Below are 24,881 nucleotides of genomic sequence, written 5' to 3'. Positions count from 1 at the left end.
GCTGAGAGGGGACAGGGTCGAGGGGGCAGGTGGTGAGGCGGGCTTCGGAGAAGACCTTGGTGATATCCTCGGTGGTAGTAAGGTCGAAGGAGTGGAGTGTTGAGGGGGCTTCAGTGTGAGGGATGTTAGGTGGGGTGGAGGTCTGGACAGTGGTGAGGCCAAGGGAGAGGGGTGTTGAGGGGGTTGTTGTGTGAGAGGAGATAGGTGTGGAGGAGGTCTGGGCAGCGGCAGTGTCCCTGTGAATTGTGTCAATCTTGTTTTTGAAGTTATTGGAAATCTCGAGGGCGGTGAGTGAGGTGCTGGGTGGAGGTGGGGGAGGAGAGAGCAGAGAGTTGCAGGTAGAGAAGAGCTGGCAAGGATTGGAGGAGGGGGTATTGATGAGGGTAACGAAGTAGGCTTGTTTGGCAGCGTGGAGGGAGGAGGTGTAGGCGTGGAAGGCGGATTTATAGCGGGTGAACGCTAGTTGGGATCTGGTTTTGCGCCATAATCGCTCCAGTGCACGACTGCGTTGTTTGAGAGTTTTGGTGTGATCAGTCTGCCAGGGCTGGAGCAGTCGGGGTCTGATGTTTTGTGTGGTTAAAGGTGCTAGCGAGTCAAGAGCGGATGACGAGTTGTTATAAGCAGTCGTGGTCAGGTCGGGGCAGGACAGGAGAAGGATGTTGTCATAAAGTTGATCGGCTGCAGAGTGGAGGGGGGTGGGGTTCAGGTTGCGTAAGTTTCAGCTGGTAATAGTTTGGGATTTGGAGGGGTAGGCATTAGAGGGTGAGGAGACAGAGAAGGTAATAAGGTTGTGGTCAGAGAGAGGGAAGGGGGTGTTTGTGAGGTTGTGGGGAGCGCAGCGATGGGAGAAGACAAGGTCTAGGGTGTTCTCGTCGGAGTGGGTGGTGGATTGCACTGTCCGAGTGCAAAAGAGGAGGTTAAGTGGAGGAGTTGGGATGCGGCCAGGTTGTTGATGTTGACTGGGATGTTAAAGTCTCCAAGGATGATGGTGGGTAGCTCAGAAGAGAGGAAGAAGGGTAGCCAGGCAGAAAAGTCATCAAGGAAGCGGGATACGGGTCCAGGAGGCCGGTAGATTACAGCAATCCTCAGGGGGGTTGGGGAACATAGTCGGATGCAGTGGGCCTTGAAGGAGGAGAAAGATAGAGGGGGGGTTTGGGAGGACTCAGAAGGTGCTCAGTGGTGACAGGAGCAGACCAACCCCACCACCTTTACGACCGTTGGGTCTGGGTGAGTGGGTCCAGATGAGACCTCCGTAGGAGAGTGCTGCAGGGGAGGTAGAGTCAGTGGCTTGGATCCAAGTTTCAGTGATCACTAGGAGATTGAGGGAGTGGGAAACAAAGAGGTTGTGGATGGCGGTGAGCTTGTTGCACACCGATCGGGCGTTCAGGAGTGCACACAAAAATGGGGGGGGGGTGGTTTTGGGGAGCAGAGGGACAGATACTAGGTTGAGGAGGTTGCTGCAGGAGGTGGAGGTGGGAGGGTGCCTTGCGAGTGGATGAGGTGGTGGAGGGCCAGGGTTCGGGGAGATGTTCCCCACGGTTAGGAGGAGAAGAAGGGTGAGAAAGGTGGCATGGAGCGGGATGAGCAGGGGCATGCAAGTCTACCAGTGGAGGTGTTCGGGTCAGTGGGAGAGTGGAGTATTAGGAGGAGGTGGTGGGTGCCGTAGAGGGGAAAAGGAAGCAGTGAGGGCGCAATGTACAGTTGTTTGGGAGGAGCAGAGGTGTATAGGGAAGAGATTTTGGGAACGGAGGAGAGGAATAGGAGGAGGAGTGGAGGAGGCATTGTAGGGAGGTTCACAGAGTGGCAGACAGGTGTGGTGGAAAGCTTGGTTGCAGATAGTCTAGCGTGCAGTGGCGTATCTTGCTGTGTCTTCCGGTAGCTAGAGTTCTCGTGCCTAGGAACAGGATGGGTAGAGTTCAGGTCGGTTGTAGCCAGGGGTAATCAGGCTGCAAGTATCAGTTTATGAAAGTCTCGGTTTGAGGGGTGAGGTTTGGTTTGTGGAGATGAAGGGTGGTGATCAGCAGTGGAAGTGTTTTCCAGGTAGCGGAGATGGGGTGAAGAGAGGGTTGGGAGAGGTGGGTGTCAGATGTAGGTGGTGGGCGTAGTAGGACTGGGGGATCGCAGGACCAGCAGTCGGGCCTTCTCCCGCAGTGTATTCCCGGGGGTCATCAGATGGGTTTCGGGTCCGGGCAGGGTTGTGCTGAGGTGGGCGATGGTAGGCTTCACTAGGGCGAAGTCATCCGTTGAGCTCAGCGGTCCAGGCAGGGTTGCGTCGTGGAAGGCAGTGGTGGGCATCGCCAGGCCGAGATCATCTGCTGGGCTCAGTGGAATGGGAAGTGCTCGCTTCAGGTCACTCCTACGGGTGAAGATGGGGGTGTGCGGGTGCAGTTCTTTTAGACCAGGTACAGGCTCACTTTGGGTTGTCTGGTGGGGGGGGGCTGCTGTGGTAGGCTGCAGTAGGCCTTGCCAGGACAGGTGCTTAGGTAGGTCTCGGCCTAGGTGGTGCGTTTCCCTTGGTGCTTCACGGCAGGGTCAGAGGGACCGCCAGTGCTCGCTCCCTGCCCTCAGACTACCCAGGTGTTAGCTTTTTTAGGTGAGGCTGGGCGGTGTGGGTGGCCTGGTGGTTAGTGTGGCTTAGGGCCCAGTTGTGGTGTGGAGCAGCCTGGGTGTGATGTACGGCCTGGGTGCTGGCTGCAGCGGCAGCAGGGTCGAGGGCTGAGGGCTTATGTGGTTGCCCCTGTATTCTTGGGTCCCTGGTGGGTAGTGGTGTGTGTGCGCCCTGTTATTGGTATCCCTAGTGGTGTAGTAGTCTGGCAGCGGCTGTGGCTGGGCCCTGTAGGGACGGGCGCCGCTTTAGTGAAGGCAGGGGTGGAGCGGCGGGGAGGCTTCCCCAGTGTGCCCGACGTACGTGGGCGCTGCGGAGGGGGACGGATGCCGGGGATGCAGCCACGTGGGGACGGGTGCCAAGGGTGCCGTCCAGATCGTTCAGCCGTGGGTGGTGCGGCCGGTCTGGGGGTCTCTCCGGCTCCCACAGGTAAGTAGTGGTGCTGGGATGCCAGGGATGCCGCCACATGGGGACGGATTCCGGGGATGCCGTCTGGATCATTCAGCCGTGACTGGTGTGGGCTGGTCTGGGAGTCCGTGGTGGTGCTGGGCAGGGATGCCGTCACGTGGGGACGAATGCCGGGGATGCCGTCTGGATCGTTCAGCCATGAATGGTGCGGCCGGTCTGGGAGTCTGGGAGTCCCTGGTGGTACTGGACTGGGATGCCAGGGATGCTGCCACATGGGGACAGATGCCAGGGATGCCGTCCGGATCATTCAGCCGTGGATGGTGCGGCCGGTCTGGGGGTCTCTCCAGCTCCCGCAGGTGAATGGTGGTGCTGGGCTGGGCTCCCGGTGGATGGCGGGCGGGAGCAGTCAAAGTGGTCAATGTAGCAAACGTACACACAGAGACGGACAGAGTCCTCCATTTTGTTAAGAATTCTCCATGTCTCCCCTCATTCTCCCCCTCCCTCTCTGAGAATCAGAGTGACATCTGGTCGGTGTGGGTGTTGGAAGTGTCAGAGGCAGGCCAGAGCCCAGAAGGGAGCCCAGAGCTATAAAACCTCTCTGAGCTGAGTGCCTGGCTGTCTAAGAAAGTTGTGCAATCTAGCACATCGTAAAAGATAACGCAAGCCTTCCCAGGAGTTCAAAGGCATTCCAGAGGAGCATGAACCAGATAATACTTTTAAAATCCATTTTTCCCCCTATGTCTCATATCTTGGAATATGAGAGATTTCCCTGACTGGAATACCTAGGAAAGCAGAAAATTACATCTCTGGAACCCTTCAAATATGTATTTCATATTTCATATCTACCTGTTCCTCAGATGCGTCTGCATAGTAATCTACCCGTGGGTGGAATGTCACTTGTGCACAGGAAAAATTATGAGCCAAAATATGATCTATAAGAGATTTTGGCTCTAGTTTAGGTCTCCCTAAACGGGGCATTGGCCCTTGACTTCAGAGACACCCCCTGCTAGGGAACTACAAAATGGGCTGTCAGGCCTAAGAGAGTTAAGTTGAAGAGTTCTCCCTTTTAACATCAGAACCAACCTGGGAGACGTGCCCTTTTGCTTTGAAACTTAATCTGCAAACCCAAGGCTGATTGGCAAGTACTTTAACCCTTTAACCTCCTTTCTGTTACCTCTTTGTTGTGTTGTTGTTCTCTGTATATTTATATATATATTGGTTACATGTTTTTTCTGTAAATATTTTTATTGCACCCTTTAAGTTTCAAAGCAAAAGGGCACGTCTCCCAGGTTGGTTCTGATGTTAAAAGGGAGATCTCTTCAACTTAACTCTCTTAGGCCTGACAGCCCATTTTGCCCTTTTAGTAATAAATCTTTCCTTCTGAAAGTGTTGAACTGTTTCTATAGCTCTTTATTGCAACTTACAAATTCCTGCCTCTAAAAGAGCGCTACTGTGTTTGTTTAACCCTCTGTATAACCGGTCTGCGGAGACAGTGTTATACAGACGATAATCTCAACCATCATAGTGTTTTTGCTGGTATAGCTGAGTTTCCTCTTTCTCTGTACAAAAAGGAGGTGTGGCAGTGGGAAGGGTTAATTGCGTAATTAACCTGACCAAGGAATAATCACTCCGAGGCTGCAGGTACATCGATTGTGGTCCAATTAGCTGGAAAATCGTTGTGCAGGGTGCAGCTGGGCGTGGCATTGCTACGCACATGACATCGCAGTTTTAGATTGGCTAGTCCTTCAGTCACGAGTTTGGTGAGAAAAGCTGGGTTCGTCAAAGTCAACGACACAGTTCACCTTACCACAGACACATAGTACAACAAATATGGGCAGGGACAGAATATCTTATTCATGGTCCATGGTCCACTGGGTTACTTTGCTGTTAACCTGAAAAGATGCAGGATTGGGTTTACCATTGGAGTTGCATCACATCCTGAAAGTTGGTGACAGTTACAGAGCAGTCACCTCCTCTTCCACACATGTCTTTGGGTGAGCCATCCTCTGAACTACCAGTCTCTTGCAAACATTCAAAAAGCTATGCAATGACTCAGGCAAAAATAATGCCACACTATTTTGCAGCTTGTATGCCTGGAGACAAGAGCATCTGCAGAGACAATTCCAGAGGTTGTTAACACCACACTATCTTCTGCCAGGAAAAGTCCTTTATGACAATGTACCAACCTGCTGTTTGTCATTTCACAGGGAAAGTACAGTCATGGCCAAAAATATTGGCACCCCTGCATTTCTGTTAGATAATGCACCACTTCTCTCAGAAAATTTTTGCAATTACAAGTGTTTAGGCATTCTCATATTTATTTATTTTGTTTGTTTTGGTATGATAGAAAAAGTGGATAATCAAAAGGCCAAATCTGACACATTATACGCAAATCCTCAAAAATGGACTGGACAAAATTATTGGCACCTTCTCAAAATTGTAAGAAATAATTGCATTCCAAGCTTGTAATGCTCTTGTAATTTATAATTAAACTCGCCTGTATCAATTAACAGGTGCTGACAATATAGAAATCACATTGGCAACCAATTAAAATTTAGCAAAATTGACTGAACCTTTCTGTTGTGTGTCTCTGTGTCTCTGTGTGCCACATGGAGCATGGAGAACAGAAAGAGCAGCAAAAAATTGTCTGAGGATTTGAGCACAAAATTGTGGAAAAACATGGACAATCTCAAGGTTACAAGTCCATCTCCAGAGATCTTAATGTTTCTGTGTCAACTGTGTGCAACATTGTCAAGACGTTTACAGCCCATGGCACTATAGCTAATCTTCCTGAAAGTGGACGAAAGAGAAAACTTGATCAAAGATTGCAACAAAGGATTGTTCGAATGGTGGCTAAAGAACCTTGATCAACTTCCAGACAAATTCAAGCTAACTTTCAGGTACAGGATACAACTGTGTCAGGTTGCCATCTGAATGAAAAGGGACCCTACAGTAGGAGACCCAAGAGGACCGCACTGCTGACTCAAACCCATAAAAAATCCAGATTGGAGTTTGCCAAAACTTACCTGAGGAAAAAAAAGGCCTTTAACCATTAGCCGCCCGGCCAATGGCCGTTTGGCGGCTTCAAATGTGCTCCTGTATTCCGGGTGCACGCCATTTGGCGTGCTCCCGCACATGCGCGGTTTGCGCGGTTGCAGAGCGACGCAGCAGTGCGATCTGTCACCTCGGACACGGCCAATGACAGATCCGAGTACCGGCTCCCGTTTACGGTACCATGTGACCTACTGTGACCAATCACAGCAGGTCACATGACAGTTGTATACAATGGATGGCTTCATTCATGATGCCATCCATTGTATACTAGTGCCTAGCTGTGAATGGCCACAGCTAATCACATGCACATGTCATGTGATTAGCTGTGACCAAATCACAGCTAAGCACAAAAAAAAAAAAAAAAAAAAAAGAAGCTGAATGAATCGATTTCATTCAGGTAAATGCTTGCTTATAGCAAAGTAATTCTTTGCTATAAGCAAATTGTGTAAAAAAAAACCAAAAAAAACCAAAAAAAAACAAAAAAAATACTGATCACTTCCCCAAAGTAGTACAATGTTACTATGGTAACATTGTACTATTTTGGTCATAGTAAAATATGAAAAAAAAAATATGAAAAAAAATAAAAAAATGTAATAAAAAATTAAATATAATAAAAAAATAAAAAAAATTTAAAAAATATATATATATTTTTTTTTTCATACTGTCACCAGTCAGTGTCGCTGTTCACCGCCATGCCAATTATATGATGACGCTGTACTGCACTGGTGACAGTATGTACAAAAAAAAATAGTGAAAATAATTATTTTCATTTTTTCATTTTCCGAAAAATTATCACAAAAAAATACAACTTCAAAAAACTCGCCATGCCTCTTATGAAGTACGTCGGACTGTCTACTCTGCAAAAAGGGGTCATTTGGGGGATATTTATACTGTTCTGACATTCTTGGACCTCAAGATATTAGATTGGCTGTCAGTACTTCAGGATTGATCAATATTCAGATCTATACCATAGTTTGTGAACTCTATAACTTTCCTACAAACTAAAAAATACATCCTAATTTGGGTTATTTTCACCAAAGACATGTAGCAGAATACATCTCGGCCTAAATTTATGAAGAACAATTATTTATTTGTAAACTTTTATAACAGAAACAAAGAAAAATGTGTTTTTTTTTCAAAATTTTTGGTCTTTTTTTGTTAATTTAGCAAAAAATAAAAACTCCAGCGGTGATTAAATACCACCAAAAGAAAGCTCTAGTTGTGTGAAGAAAATTATAAAATTTTTTGTTTGGGTACAATGTTGTATGACCGCGCAATTGTCATTCAAAGTGTGAGAGCGCTGAAACCTGAAAAATGGCCTGGGCAGGAAGGTGTAAAATTGCACGGTATTGAAACGGTTAAAGACAAGAATACAGTCCCTACAGTCAAACATGGTGGAGGTTCACTAATGTTTTGGAGTTGCTTTGCTGCTTCAGACACTGGATGTCTTGACCGAGTGCATGGCTTTATGAAATCTGAAGACTGCCAAAGAATTCTGGCATACAATGTAGAGGCCAGTGTCAAAAAGTTTGGTCTCCGTCAGAGGTCATGGGTCTTACAGCAAGACAATGATCTAAAGCACACATCAAAAAGCACCTAGAAATGGTTTAAAGCGCTGCAGAATACTGAACTGGCCAGCAATGAGTCCAGATCTCAATCCCATAGAGCACCAGTGGAGAGATCTCAAAAAAGCAGCTGGGAAAAGGGAGCCTTCTAAACTGAGAGACCCTGAGCAGTTGGCTAAAGAAGAGTGGTCCAAAATTGCAGTAGAGAGGTGTAAGAAATTAATTGATGGTTACAGGAAGCGATTCATTTCAGTTATTTTTTCCTAGGGGTGTGCTACCAAATATTAAATCAAGGGCTTCTCCACTTTTTTGTGTCATAACAATACAAACAAAACATGAGAATGCTTAAACATTTGTAATTGCAACAATTTATTGGGCAAAGTGGTATATTATCTGACAGAATTGCAGGGATGCCAATATTTGTGGCCATGACCGTATAGACACACCTTGCCTGGCACACCTCCTCCACCTGGTGGTGCAGTGATTTCTAGTTAGGTTCCCTGCAGGATCTTCTAAGGCAGATCAGAGGAATGTGTAGTCATTTTTGGTGGTCATACCAGGAAGTGTTGAGCAGCGTAGAATTTGCTAGGAACTCCATCTGCCTGCAAACTACCTAATATGTGAAAAGCCCACTCAGAGGAATTCTAGTTTGCTTATGCTGCAGTAGCTGCATACACATTAATGGGCTATAAATTAGTACCTGTGCAATTATGACATGGGGAAATGCTCAAGGTTTCTAGGGTTTTCTTCTCCATGTCAGTGGTTCAAACACACAGAATGTATGCACAGCACTATTGCCATTTGAGGAGGCGACAAGAACTGTGAGCTGGGCTAATGTGGGAATTAGCAGTACCATTCCTATGGTGTTTCCCTTGGAACACACAATGAATGGATTTATAGACAGGGTACTCTAAGCAAAGCAGCAGGAGGAAGAGAAGGACTTTCTGGTGTCTCAGGGCCCACTAAATCCAGAAACCATCCCTGTTAGTTGACAGCAGCCACAGGAGGGGCATGAGGAGGAGCAGAATGTTTGTTGTGGGGCACTGAGAAAGATGAGGGCATGGGATTACAGGGGTGAGTTTCATCTCTGTCGAATCCTCAGAGTTGTACATGGCTGGGGGGGGGAGGGGGATAATTAAGAACAATATCATACTTAGTAATCCTGAGAACTTAGGTTCCTCACTCTCCAGTAAATTTTGCCAGATGGGTTCATTTATGCTCCTGATCCTGAGAATGGACCCTAGGATCCATGACATCAAGGAGAGTTTCAGAGCTCATCCAGCAGCACAGAAGAAAAAAAGATGAAACACCTGCAGGACATACTGCAGAGGAACTTGTTAACCTCCTTTCTGCTGGCAGCACACTGTCTCTTGGACAGTATGGCTTGGAGCCTCCATTCAGTGAAAGGAGAAGCAGCAGTGGGGGTGGCTACCTAAGTGAGGCACTCAAAACATACTTCAATGCCCAGCACCCAGGGCTATCTTCTGCCAGCAGTTTTCATCAGCAACTGCATCATATGATGTGAGATTACAAGGGGCTAAAGCAGCTAACATCCTATACTCTTCAAAACTATTTCTGTAGGGTTATGGTGTTTTAGCATTGCAAACACTCATAAACCATCATTTCTTTATCTGTTTTTAAAAGTATCTTTAACAAAGGAAAAATTAGAGTTGAGTCTATATCATAAGTTTGAAAATATTGAAGGGTCTCTATTTAAAATTGTTCTCTGCCTTAGGTAGACATGCATAGGCACTAAATACTAAAATGCAGTGTGTAATACATAGAAAATGTATACAGCAGTATTAAATCATAAAGCAACATAAACATAAGAGATAAACAGTATATACATGAATAGCACATTACGGAATTAATCACGGATCAAAATACTTTACAGCACATTTTAAGGATCAACATATAATCTGAGCTGTGCAAGGCAGCTGGTCCAATAAAAGTGAAACATTTTATATTGTAGTAAAATCCTGTTGTGGAATTATACAATCCTAAAGAGAGGTGTTGACATCACCATAGGAATTCCTGTTAACAAATAGCTATGTCTGTATATGTGTTTTTATCAACAAATATTATATATGTTTTCTTCCTTTTGAACAAAACTGACTTTTAAATACTCTGCAGGGATATTTGGCAACGAACAGCATATATCACAATATATTCAATTTATATGCATGAATTTCTAATTTGTAACAGATACAAATTGTAATAATAATTACATTGAATGTCAAATCTTTCTATATTCCTAGTGTTTTGCTCTCCCAAAGGTGAACCCTATCCCTATTTAGAATAAAATAATATTTTAAAGTAAATGCAAAGTCCCATCAAACAGAGAATATTTTGAAAGCAAGACAGTTTCCAAGTGAATTATAATCTTAATTACCCTAAAACACTAACAAATAGAGCTCACATCTCATTAACTTAAAGCACAATACAACTGCAGCAATAGTCATCTCCCTAAAGAGTGCTTATCTGTAGAGAAGGAAGATAAAAGTTTTGCTGAGAACTGCCACTAATGACAACATTAACTTTACTTATTAAGGAATTCAAATCATTTTACAAATACATACATTCATCTATCATATCCCTCACTCTTTTTCTGTTTCCAGAATATAATGTGATCGTTTCATTTGTATTTGTCAGATTAATGGACGCTGGCTGAATGCTAAATAATTGACATGCTGGAATAATTGTTTAAAATGTGTTTAGTGACAAACTCTATGGTCTAAGAATGAAAAACAAACATCATTTTCAAAAGAAAAGCACATATCAAGTGATTCATTTTAAAGGATGCAAAAGATTATATGAAATAAGAATATTTAATTTAGTTGTAATACCATGGCAAACTTTAATCTGTACTGTATATTTAGCCTTAAATGGCTTAATATTGCAGAAATGTGTTTACTTTGGAAAGCACATTGAGACAGTCTGTAGGCCTCAACTTAAAAGTTGTAAAAGTGCTATAACACATTATCTACATACTGTAGTTAGCTATCCTACTTTTGTCAAGTAGGCTGTGACCAGAAAAAGACCATGTCAAGTTTAATAACAAGTCAAAATGCAAGTTTCCTACAACAGAAGAGGTAGTATACTTACCTCTTTGGTATTCCATGTGTAGTACCTCGCTTCAGTCCCAGCACTACAGCATTTATTAGTCTTTTCAACATTTGACACTTCTGAGTGTTAGAAGGCCTTTGTCTTCAGCCACCTACTGTGGCTTCTTTCTATAGAGTCACTATAGGACTCAGTAGTGACAAAGGGGATGGAGGATAAAACCACAGCACAAATGTATACTAAATTTGATTTGATTTGATTTGGTAAAAAATGAACCGAAGTGTACCCTTTGACAAAATTCCTAAAGTACCGTATTTTTTGCTCCATAAGACGCACCTGACCATAAGACGCACCTAGGTTTTAGAGGCGGAAAACAAGAAAAAAAATATTCTGAACCAATGGACTGCAGACACAGTACAGGAAATGACCAGAGAGTGCAAACATAGTACAGGAGATGACCAGAGACTGCGGACATACTACCGGAGATGACTAGAGACTGCTTACATACTACGGGAGATGACCAGAGACTGCATACACAGTACAGGAGATGACCAGAGACTGCAAACATAGTACAGGAGATGACCAGAGACTGTGAACATACTACCGTAGATGATCAGAGACTGCGGACGTACTACAGGAGATGACCAGAGACTGCGGACGTACTACAGGAGATGACCAGAGACTGCGGACGTACTACAGGAGATGACCAGAGACTGCGGACACAGTACAGGAGATGACCAAAGACTGCGGACATACTACAGGAGATGACCCGAGACTGCAGACACAGTACAGGAGATGACCCGAGACTGCGGACACAGTACAGGAGATGACCTGAGACTGCGGACAGTATACAGGAGATGACCAGAGACTGCGGACAGTACAGGAGATGACCAAGAGACTGCAGACACAGTACAGGGGATGACCAGAGACTGCAGACGGTACAGGGGATGACCAAGAGACTGCTAACAGTACAGGGGATGACCAGAGACTGCGGATAGTATAAGGGATGACCAAGAGACTGCGGACACAGTACAGGGGATGACCAAGAGACTGTGGACATACTACAGGGGATGACCAAGAGACTGCGGAAAGTACAGGAGATGACCAGAGACTGCAGAGAGTACAAGGGATGACCAGAGACTGCGGAGAGTACAGTGGATGACCAGAGACTGCGGACAGTATAGGGGATGACCAGAGACTGCGGACATAGTACAGGAGATGACCAGAGACTGAGGACACAGTAAAGGAGATGACCAGAGACTGTGGACAGTACAGGAGATGACCAGAGACTGCGGACAGTACAGGAGATGACCAGAAAATGGAGACAGTACAGGGGAATGACCAGAGACTGCAGACCGTACAGGGGATGACTAGAGATTGAAGACAGTACAGAGGATGACTAAGAGACTGCAGACCTTTGGGGAGGGAGGGGGAGTGGGTACCTGAATGACAGTTGTCCTACCTTTAGTGTGGGCACCCAGCTGATAGCCAGGTGCCCAGTGCGCTTGCGCGAGAAGTGCTGCGCTTTGTGAATGGTACGGTGTCTTCTGGGACACTTGACAAGTCCCAGAAGATGCCGTACCATTCACAAAGCACAGCGCTTCTCGCGCATATGCACTGCGCACCCGGCTGTCACAGCCGAGAGCCCACAATAAAGATACCGGCACGGGAAGACTGTACAGCGCTGGACTGAGGAACAAGTAAGGTTCTACTGCAGAGAAGAGACGAAGCGGCCGGCCCGATATTCTGACACGGCGGCGGCGGTGGGAATACCCGATCGGCTGCTCCATATTCGCTCCATAAGACTCACTGACATTTCCCCCCCTTTTTGGGGGGGAAAACGTGAGTCTTATGGAGTGAAAAATATGGTAGTTTTTGGTTTGATACAGGGTCACAAAATACTTAAAGGATACGTTCACCTCTGTTCACTTTTTTCTGATTTCCAGCTCCCCTATGTACCAATATAGCATTAATTTACTTCTGTTGCAAAAATTCAAAAGCTTTCCATTTCTTCTACACGCCCTTACCTCACTGTCCAGATGGCTGTATAAAAAATCTTCTCCATTACTTCTGCCTTACCTCCTGGAGAAACTTTAGGTCATGATACAGGAAGGAGTTGACCAACTGACCTTATTAGCACACACCCTGCATCATTCACACTCCTACCTACCACCCACTTCCAGATGCACATTTATTAAATGAAATGCAATCAATCAGTGATCACTGTTCTCACATGTTAGTGTTACTAAACTCAGGATCCTGCATTTACTATATCTGGTCTCCAACAGTACACAGAACATGGAAATGCAAATATTTTACTAAATATAAACTTTTAAATTCCTTTTCTCATCAGCAGTTAGAGCAGTCTTTGGACTTCTATCAGTGTCCAGCCGAGCACTAATTAAAGCTTGTAGGAGGAGTTTTCTCTAAGAGGATATAGAACTCCTGACCTCTGTCTGGACAGTGCTGATTGGCCCTGTGCTAATCACATGCACTCTCCCAAGAAAAAAAAAACCTGTCTAGCAATACACACCAAACTGGGCATGTGCAGTGTCTCCACATGATATGTCTTTTCAGGAGTTAAGAGGTAGACACTGGAAAATGAGGAGGATCAGAGAAGTCAGGATCAAACAGCATTTTTACACAGTGCTGAGGATTAACCCCTTAGGTTCCACAGTGTGTATAACAAGTATGCTTTACTGCATATACAGACTGATTTTACTGTTGTGGGTTTAGTAACACTTTAATGCATTCCGAGTAGAGCACGAATATATGAATAATTGGGTGAAGACATATAGCACTATTGTGGTTTTTGGTTAGAGTGGTAGGTGTATTGTAGTACATCATTGTAAATAGCACTGCACTTCATATATTTAATTTACTTGATATCTAAGGAGCATATCACAGTGTTCAGCAAAAAATCTAAAAAATCTAAAACATAGTGCAGGATAAATTCATATTTAACATCCACTACTTAAAGCAGAACTGCATTGCATCTGAGAACAACAAACCAATAATTTTATTTCATTCATTTTTAATATTTAATGCAAACTCACCCATCTATCCATGTTTTAATGCTTTATTCTGCTGAAAAATCACTTTGAAAAATGCCCCCCCCAGTATATCTGGCTGTGCCAATCTGAAGTAAGGGCAGATGATTCATGTTGTATTTACTTCCTGGAATCCATCTGCCCTTTGTTCAGGCATTCATGCAGTTGGAGTTGCTTAGCTACGTAAACCCTCCTGCCCTCCTGAACACTACTGGGATGTATGACATTATTTGCCTAGACCCAAAAAACAGGAATTAACTGAAAAAAATGTGAAAAAAAGTTTAAAACAAGTACTATAAATATGATATACTTTTCTATCCATTTACCAATGCTGGCAGCATAAGGATTAAAATAGTCTATGTTAAATGAGAGGGCAAAGTTCCATACATGAATAGATTTTTTTTAAAGTTAGGGTTTCTTTATTTTCATATTTATATTTGTTATTAGATTCTTTAAATTTTATACATGAGATATCAGAATCTTTTTATTGAATATGACTCCAATGAATTTTGTTATCAAAGTGGAAACATATGTTTAACCACTTCAATATCAAGCATTTTACCCCCTTCCTGCCCAGGCCAATTTTCAGCTTTCAGCACTGTCACGCATTGAACATCAATTGTGCAGTCATGCAACTGTGCCCAAAAGACATTTTTATTATTTCTATCTTATTTCTTGAGGCCCAAAAATACCATGACAAAACAAATATCAATCAAATTACCCCATTTTGGAACATAGACAGTCTGAGGTATTTGTAAGAGGCATGACAAGTTTTTTGAATTTGTAATTTTTGTTACAATTTCTTCGAAAATGAAGAGATTTAATTTTTTTTTCACGTCTTTTAACCACTTGAGCTCCTGAGGATTTACTCCCTTAATGACCAGGCCTTTTTTTGCTGTTTGGCGCTGCACTAATTCAAATGATAATTACGCGGTCATGCAATGCTGTACCCAAACAAAATTTACGTCCTTTTTTTCACACAAATAGAGCTTTCTTTTGGTGATATTTTATCACCTGTGCGCTTTTTATTTTTTGCGCTATAAACAAAAAAACACAAACATTTTGAAAAAAAACCATAATTTTCTACTTTCAGCTATAAAAAATATATCATAAACTCAAAGTTAGTCATAAATTTAAGCCAAAATGTATTCTGCTACATGTTTTTGGTAAAAAAAATCCCAATAAGTGTATATTGATTGCTTTGTGTGAAAGTTATAGCATCTACAAACTATGGTATAGATATTGTAATTTATGTGTTTTTTTGCTATACAGCGCTGCAATAATTCAAATGATAATTGTGCGGTCATGCAATGCTGTACCCAAACAAAATTTACGTCCTTTTTTCACACAAATAGAGCTTTCTTTTGGTGGTATTTTATCACCTGTGCGCTTTTTATTTTTTGCGCTATAAACAAAAAAAACACGAAAATTTTGAAAAAAAACAATATTTTCTACTTTCAGCTATAAAAAATATATCGTAAACTCAAAGTTAGTCATAAATTTAAGCCAAAATGTATTCTGCTACATGTTTTTGGTAAAAAAAATCCCGTGCATTAGCGGGCAAACTGGCGCTATCTGGGAGGGGCGCTAACACTATCGAAAGTCAACAGTGACACTAATACAGTGATCAGTAAAAATCTGTTCACTGTAATCAATGACACTGGTGACAGGGCAGTGAAGGGGTTAACTGGGGGGGGAGGGCGATCAAGGGGTTAAACGGGATTACTGGTGTACTGGCGGGCTATCTGGGAGGGGCGCTAACACTATCGGAAGTCGCTAGCGACACTGATACAGTGATCAGTAAAAATCGGTTCACTGATCAGTGACACTGGTGACAGGGCAGTGAAGGGGTTAACTGGGGGGGGGGGAGATTAAGGGGTTAAATGGGATTACTGGTGTATTAGCGTGCAAACTGGCGCTATCTGGGAGGGGCGCTAACACTATCGGAAGTCGCCAGTGACACTGATACAGTGAGCAGTAAAAATCGGTTCACTGATCAGTGACTATATCTCTTTACTATATCCCTTAAATATCTATATATCTCTTGTAACTTGTAATTTATAATCCAAAATATTTCATTCCCTTGTAGGAAAAACTCTGTACCCACTAGGGGAATCAACAATGAATTATACTTCCACCCCATATACTTGTGTACTCCATCCCAAACTCTCAAAACCTCCCGTGTCAACTTGCTGCTAATCTCATCCGTAGTGTGAAACTTTCGTGGTATCCAAATAATTTTCTCAAGATTTGTGTTATTTAAAATACCTTCCATTTTAACCCAACTTTTCTCCTGTGAATTGAATGTCCAATCTACGACTCGTGACAGCATCAATGCAGTATAATAATTCCTAATATTGGGCAAATTTAATCCCCCTTTCCCTTTGTTATTACACAAAACTTCATTTGATTCTCGGTTTCTTATTAGCCCATATATATTTAAGTATCAATGTTTTTTATTATCACGAAAAAGGATCCTGGTATATGAACTGGGAGCATATGGAATTTATTTTTGTGACTATCACCATCTTAACCAGATTTATACACCTGATCCAGGAGAATTAAATATAATTTACCTGGTATATATTTTTTATTGAGGTGGTTAACTTTATTTCCAGATAACCTAATTCCTTCTCCCTCCATGTAAATGGAAAGTCTTTTTGTAGTATCTGCTTCTCCTTATTTGAAATATTAACATTCAAAATCTCTGATTTTTGTAGGGTTTATTTTTAAATTTGAGAGCTCACCATACAGTTTTAATAAATCCATTAGATTAGATAGCATTAATCTGGGGTTCACAATAAAAAACAGCATGTCATCTGCATATGCTGCCACCTTGTGACCCACCTCTCCTATTTTAATTCCTCTACCATCTACTCTTTCTTACTGTCACCAGCAGAGGTTCCAGGGATATAACAAATAGCAATGGGGATAATGGGCATCCCTATCTAGTGCCATTATATATTTTAAAAAACCCTGAAAGGGATCCATTTACCTTAACCATTGCTGATGGACTATTATAAAACTTCTTTATCCACTTTAACATCCTAGTCCTTATTCCTAAGATCTCTAGCGTGTTTATAATGAACCCCCAGTCTACCCTGTCAAAAGCTTTTTCAGCGTTAAATCGACAGTATGATTGTCAACAGCTTTTCTCTCCTTGCTTTTTGTAAAAGAAGCAATGTTCTTAGGCCATCATCCCTTCCTTCTCTACCTAGATTATAGGTCTGGGCAGCTGCTCTGGGTACCTTGTATTCAAATATCTATGAGTCCTATGGTCTCCCATGGTTTTAGCTTTCCCCAGGCTGGTGGGGCATCTAGCCACTTAGTTGGCACAGCCCCAAGCATACAGTCCCCCCCAGGGTCCTTCCGTGCTCGATCCCTCAGGCACTTCTGCCTTCCAGCTCTCTTCACGATCCTCCAACCTCTAGGGAGCGCCCCCATCAACAAGCACCAGAACCACGTGCTGCTGCAGTACCGCCGCCGACTACCACGTGATCCTCGCCAGCGCAGTCCCCAAACCTCTCAGACCGCAGGCCAGTGCCACTGACCTGGCCATGTAAGCTCACTGGGGTGCCATCCAGGGAAATCCGGCACAAGCCAGGTCTACATGACGGGCATCAGGAGCTCCTATGTTCAACAGCCTCTCGGCGCTATGTTCAGGCCCCTCCCCTTTTTCCTCCCAGCAACTGTTTCTATGTGAGTGCATATTTTAATAAATAATATGAAGTTTTAGAATGTTTAGATGGTTTAGTTTCTTCATTAGGTAGTTTTTGTTTTATGTGTACAAGAATGCATGTTCTTTACCAGACACACATGCTTCAATACAGTAACTTATGTAAAAACATTCATTATAAGGACTGAATTCCCATACCAGCACCTGCCTTGCATTTGATACACCGCTATTTGCTTTCTTGCTGCAGAAGTCATTGCTCAACATGCCTACATGCCTTTGTTTTGGACAGTACTGATCAAATGTAACTGAACATTAAAAGTGAAGATTTGCTATGTTATAGGGATCCTTTAGATATAATACTGTGCCTAAACAGTACCCTTAAAAAGTGCCCTTTGTCTTGAGTTACACGTGAAAAATAGCACTGCACTTCCTGGTATGCAAGATTCCTAGGCACTCCTGTGCCTACAGGCTTGTAGCTGTATATATGCAGTGTGAGATCTACAGCACTGTGCCTCACTGCGAGTCTCATGAGTATATTAAATAGTCTGCCTGTGCACAATTAAGGACCAAGACCCTCTAAACCAGTGGTTCTCAACCTGTGGGTCGCGACCCCTTTGGGGGTCGAACGACCCTTTCACAGGGGTCCCCTAAGACCATCAGAAAACACATATTTCCGATGTGTAAAGAGCAGCTACTGTGTAGAAAGCAGCTGATGTGTTGAAAGCAGCTACTCTGTTAAAAGCAGCTACTGTCTTGAAAGCAGCAGTATTGGAGGTAAAACGACACTCATGAATTATAATTACTGGGTAAATAATTTTATGGTTGGGGGTCACCACAACATGAGGAACTGTATTAAAGGGTCACGGCATTAGGAAGGTTGAGAACCACTGCTCTAAACCCAGTTGTTCTGTTTAGAACACGTGATAACTTTTATATAACTGATATCTGATATCCATAGTCTAAAGTGCTATACATGCCTCTTGTAAATAACAAATAAAAAGCATGTCACTGTGCAAAAAAAATCTCTAATGATTGTAGTGCAAGTCTTAGGAGATTTGAATTACATTTGGTAATATCACTACCTCTGTAACCAATCCCCGGTGGGTGGGGTGAAATGCACCAGAGGCTGGAGGTCAATGTGGCATCTGTCTCTTCTACCTTTTTTGTCCTGAATTGATGTTGAGACGCTAGCTCCCACCATCTGCACACCGGTGGGGTTATTTTCAGTTGAGCGGCACTGCAAACCTAATCCGTCATCAGTACTGAGCTGCTCACTGTTATACTTGCTTGAAGGCTCTAACATGAAGAAGCAGACCCCTACCTCATACAGATGAACAGCGCATGGTAAGTTATTAATGTGGAAAGAGCAGCTGCAGGGAGACCACAAGCAATACTGGTAACAAGTCTTTTGCCTTCTGTGTCCCTTTTTTTTTGGGTGGCACAACCACATTTGCTCAAGTAAATGACAAACATCACTTGGAATATAACAAATTATAACTTTTGCAGTGGGTGATTAAATAGTATTCCCCATTTTAATTTATCTTTAAATCACATCCACTCATAAGCAAACTGACACAATCTGACTCAAAATGTTACTACACAATAAATACATAAAGTACTTCCTTGTTTTACACTGTGTAGTTAAACTGCTAAATAACAGTTACACTAAAATGTTAAAGAATACATTTTCATTCCTTTAAAGCAGGCCAGAAAACAGGTCAGAAAATTAGAAAAAAAAACTGTTCTGAAATGTGATTAATCATTTTTTTCTAATACACTTAATCCAAGCTTCTATTTTTTTTCAACACCATCACATTCATATGACGTGATATAGAATTGAATGCAGTTGGTGTTATTAGAGAGGAAGCAACATTCCAGTGTTTAAATCTCTTTATAAACAAAGTGTTTTTACGGTACTTTTAACTTAATCTCCAATACCGATTACAGCCTGATGTGGCAGGTGGTCTTATGTTTAAAGATGGGCATCTTGCTGGATGGTTTCATCATTAGGTACCATCATACTGCCAAAACAAACACATGTTTAGGAAAAGAAAAGTATTCAGCTAATCGGTTGACAGATGTTTGCTGCAAGCAGGCTGTTCTCAAACATTCATTGTATTTTCTGCCTTAATGAGCACATGAGATGGGAATGCTTTTGGGCACATCAGTGATATCTTTTGGACCAGATGTTCACAGAAAATGGATTTACCTTTACATTGACCAAGATCAGACAAAGACTTGGATCCACTGACAGTTATTGGATGGGCTGCGTAGTGGATGACAGATATATCAGCTTTACAAATCTTATCGCTTGTAATGATGCCTCTAAGGATTAACTAACTACTTTTATCACTCACACCATTCATGTTTACAGGAAGCCCACATCTGTAATCACAAATAATTACAGAACACTACAACATAAAAAAATGTGAAAGAAGGGTGTCAAAGAAAGTTCCCTTTTGCCCTACCTTAACTGGCAAACTGTAGTTAAATATCACTAATGAAAGTAATAATAATAATAAACATTCACAGTTATTCTTTTAGGACAATGGAATTCTGGAAAAAAAAATAACTATCGTGCATTTTATTTTATCTTTGCTATCCATATTTGCATTTTAAGAACACTAGCCCTAATTTTTTTACCCTGTACTGTAAAAAACTAGGGATACTTCCTTCTTTGTGACAGATGAGTGATGTTTAACTTTTTTGTTGTTCCAGGATGGCTGAAAAGTGCAGTGACTAATATAGATGTTCATATCTCACTGCTCCTTCGCAGTAAGATTTATTATACAAAGCAGTGTTTAGGTAACCCCATATCTGCAGTGACGTGTTTCACATCCAGCTTTTGTGCTGTAACCAAAGCTGAATTAGTAATAATATGGTCACAAAAAGTGCATGGTGTACATGCATGTGCATTTTTCGATATATATTTTTGCAGACATTTTTATTTTCAATATGTTTTATTGGAAAAAAGGAGAAGAGTGCACTTTGTGATCAAATGTAAAGTTACAGTGGTTCATATAGTAACAGTACAGTTTTGTTTTGCCTTGAATCTTTTGTAGCAGTACATACAGGTGAAACTCGAAAAATTAGAATATCGTGCAAAGTTCATTTATTTCAGTAATGCAACTTAAAAGGTGAAACTAATATATGAGATAGACTCATTACATGGAAAACAAGATAGTTCAAGCCGTGATTTGTCATAATTGTGATGATTATGACTTATAGCTCATGAAAACCCCAAATCCACAATCTCAGAAAATTAGAATATTGTGAAAAGGTGCAATATTTTAGGCTCAAAGTGTCCCACTCTAATCAGCTAATTAAGCCATAACACCTGCAAAGGGTTCCTGAGCCTTTAAATTGTCTCTAAGTTTGGTTCAGTAGGAATCACAATCATGGGAAAGACTGCTGACCTGACAGTTGTGCAGAAAACCATCATTGACACCCTCCATAAGGAGGGAAAGCCTCAAAAGGTAATTGCAAAAGAAGTTGGATGTTTCCAAAGTGCTGTATCAAAGCACATTAATAGAAAGTTATGTGGAAGGGAAAAGTGTGGGAAAAAAAGGTGCACAAGCAGCAGGGATGACCGCAGCCTGGAGAGGATTGTCAGGAAAACCCATTCAAAAGTGTTGGGGACTTTCACAAGGAGTGGACTGAGGCTGGAGTCAATGCATCAAGAGCCACCACACACAGACGGATCCTGGACATGGGCTTCAAATGTCGTATTCCTCTTGTCAAGCCGCTCCTGAACAACAAACAACGTCAGAAGCGTCTTACCTGGGCTAAAGAAAAACAGACCTGGTCTGTTGCTTAGTGGTCCAAAGTCCTCTTTTCTGATGAGAGCAACTTTTGCATCTCATTTGGAAACCAAGGACCCAGAGTATGGAGGAAGAATGGAGAGGCACACACTGCAAGATGCTTGAAGTCCAGTGTGAAGTTTCCGCAGTCTGTGTTGATTTGGGGAGCCATGTCATCTGCTGGTGTTGGTCACTGTGCTTCATTAAGTCCAGGGTCAACGCAGCCGTCTACCAGGAGATTTTGGAGCACTTCATGCTTCCTTCCGCAGACAAGCTTTATGGGGATGCTGACTTCATTTTCCAGCAGGACTTGGCACCTGCCCACACTGCCAAAAGCACCAAAACCTGGTTCAATGACCGTGGGATTACTGTGCTTGATTGGCCAGCAAACTCGCCTGACCAGAATCCCATAGAGAATCTATGGGGCATTGCCAAGAGAAAGATGAGAGACATGAGACCAAACAATGCAGAAGAGCTGAAGGCCGCTATTGAAGCATCCTGGTCTTCCATAACACCTCAGCAGTGCCATAGGCTGATAGCTTCCATGCCACGCCGCATTGAGGCAGTAATTGCTGCAAAAGGGGCCCAAACCAAGCACTGAGTACATATGCATGATTATACTTTTCAGAGGTCCGATATTGTTCTATGTACAATCCTTGTTTTATTAATTGCATGTAATATTCTAATTTTCTGAGATTGTGGATTTGGGGTTTTCATGAGCTGTAAGCCATAATCATCACAATTATGACAAATAACGGCTTGAACTATCTTGCTTTGCATGTAATGAGTCTATCTCATATATTAGTTTCACCTTTTAAGTTGCATTACTGAAATAAATTAACTTTTGCACGATATTCTAATTTTTCGAGTTTCACCTGTATTCTTGTCTATAGCTAACAAACTTGACATCAGAATGAAATAGTAGATCAGAACAAAAGTCAAACAGTTGTTAAAACCATAGAGGGTTATGTGAAAGGAAGGGGTGGGGAATGGGGTGTGTCCTGGAGCTACAGTGGAGAGGTTTTGGTCCCAACAAGAAAAGAAGGGTAAGATTTATAGGTCTATCAAGATCCATGGGTCCCAGTTTTTCTTAAATTTCAGCATTGAGTCTGTTCATTTTGCTGTTAACTTTTTGCTGGAAAATGTGTTGTGAAGTCTGGTTTTGATTTCAGTCAAGGAAAGAGTAGAAGACAGCCAAGCTTTTGCAATCATTAGTTTGTGGGCTGTCAGGAAATGCCACGTAGGTCTGAATTGATGTTTTGTGAAGCATCTGGTTTTAAGGTTGAGTACAGCTTCAAGTGGATTCATGTGTGTTGGGAGTAACATATTATATACACGCTTCCATAGAGATTGTACAACCAAGTGTAAATATAGTCCTTGTTCTGCGCAACCTTTGAAGCAATGTCCTGTACATTGTCCAACTTAGAGTAAAAGCCAGGGCAGGGAGCATATACCAATGCTATAGAACTTTAGAACTGGTTTTTAATGGTAAGGCAAATTGAGAACATAGCCTTGGTTAAAAAAAAAAAACTCCTCAAGGTGGCAAACGATGTGTTTATATTATTCCTGGGATTGAAGATTAATAATGAATTTATTGTTAATTTTTTTATTAGTTTTAATTTTTTATTACATTTTTTTCTCTTTTTTTAAGATTTTTTTTTTCATATTTCACTATGACCAAAGTAGTATAATGTTACCATAGTAACATTGTACTACTTTGGGGAAGTGATCAGTATTTTTTTTTTTTTACACAATATGCTTATAGCAAAGAATTACTTTGCTATAAGCAAGCATTTACCTGAATGACGTCGATTCATTCAGGGTTTTTTTTTGTGCTTAGCTGTGATTTGGCCATGGCTAATCACATGACAAAGCTGGGCTGTGATTGGTCCAGCTTGTGCATGTGATCGCTGTGACCATTCACAGCTAGACACACTTGTAAACAATGGATGGCATGAAAGGAAGCCATCCATTGTATACAACTGTCATGTGACCTGCTGTGATTGGTCACAGCAGGTCACATGGTACTGGCAACGGGGCCGGTACACAGATCTGTCATCGGCTGTTACAGAGGTACATGGCCGGTGACAGATCGCGCCACAGAGCAGCCCTGCAGGCAGTCGCACTGCATGTGCCTGAAATAATGCCATATGGCGTCCACCCAGAGGGACAAGGTGTTTTGCCGGCCGCCATCTGGCTATAGGCCATTCGGCAACTGGTTAATCACCTGCAGATCATATCTCAGTAAATCTACTGTGAGCGGGTGGCAGGTGCAGGCATGACAACATATATGTACATTGCTGGATTTTTTCTGGTTTGTTCTGTGGCTTCTCTAACTGGACTTTGCTGCAACATTCATCTGGATGTACCTCTATTCATCTATTTATAAGTAAATGTAGCGCAGACCCCTGATGAGCCCCACAAATTTATCTCAGGTTCTCTTCCCAATTGGGTGCACATGCAACCAGGCACAGAATAACTCGGACAGTTTCATAACTCAATGCAGACAACAGAAGCACAAGCAACTCTAGGAATCCAAGTAAAGGAAAGGTCCAAAATCAACAGCAATGGAGCAGATGCTCAAAGAGTTAGAGCAGCGAACAGTCACTAGGATCCTACACTCAGGCCTATACTCACAATGTACTTGGATGTCTCAGTCAAATATTGGCCAGACACCTCTCCCGTGAATTTTGCAGGCCAGATCCTCAGTGAATCCCCTTGACTTGGCTCCAGCTATTTTCATAAAATAAGCCTCCCAGTTTTTACTGAGCTGGGACCTCGATGAACTTCTACAGACTTCAGCTACACTACCCAGAAGGGCAGCAGCTCTTCCGGCTGGGATCTTCTTCTTCTGGACAAAAACCCTGCTGCTCCAGGCCCCCTATTTATGTACCCTCATCCACCTACTGGGCATTCTCTCCCTCAGAGATTGGCTAAGACTGCATAAATATTTAGGTCAAGGGTCTGCCTCTTCCAACCCAGTACATTCTAAACTCCACTAGAAGGCAGGGGGGAGCAGTTGAGCCTACAGCCAGTAAGTCCCAGAACAGCCAAAAATAATCACACACCATTCCAATGATTACAAGGAACTAAAGAGCTAGATTTACTTCAAACTCTCTAGCAACTTATTCCAGGAGAGTGCTATATATATATATATGTATATATATATATATATATATATATACCAGAGGTATATGTGCAAACTTCCACCAGGACTCCTATCAGGCCCTTTGCTAATAATACCTGTTTGTAAATTGGATATATGTACTGTTACTAATCTCTTCCTATATAAAGCTTGTATGATTTCTTTACTGGTGTGCATCTATATGCTTACAGTTAATGTTATATGCTAGTTGCAGTAATTCTTCTGTTTCCAATTACTTTGTTTAGATTGCTGATTATTTTCACAGGAAGGAGATTCCTTCTGTTCACACAGGGCCTATCCTGGATGGAGGCATATACACATTATATTGCCAAAAGTGTTTGGAACACTTGAATCCAATAATTTGGAGGGGTGTCCCATCCCCTGCATGGCCACAGGTGTATAAAATAAAGCACCTAGGCATGCAGACTGCTTCTACAAGCATTTATGAAAGAATGGGTCGCTCTCAGGAGCTCAGTGAATTCAAGCATGGTGCCTGTATTAGGTTGCCACCTGTG

This window comes from Staurois parvus, unplaced genomic scaffold (genome assembly GCF_062004578.1).
Source record: "Staurois parvus isolate SC_StPar_1 unplaced genomic scaffold, SC_StPar_1.0 ptg000202l, whole genome shotgun sequence".
Classification (NCBI taxonomy): domain Eukaryota; kingdom Metazoa; phylum Chordata; class Amphibia; order Anura; family Ranidae; genus Staurois; species Staurois parvus.
The sequence above is the reverse complement of the archived record's forward strand: the minus strand, read 5'-3'. Positions refer to the sequence as shown.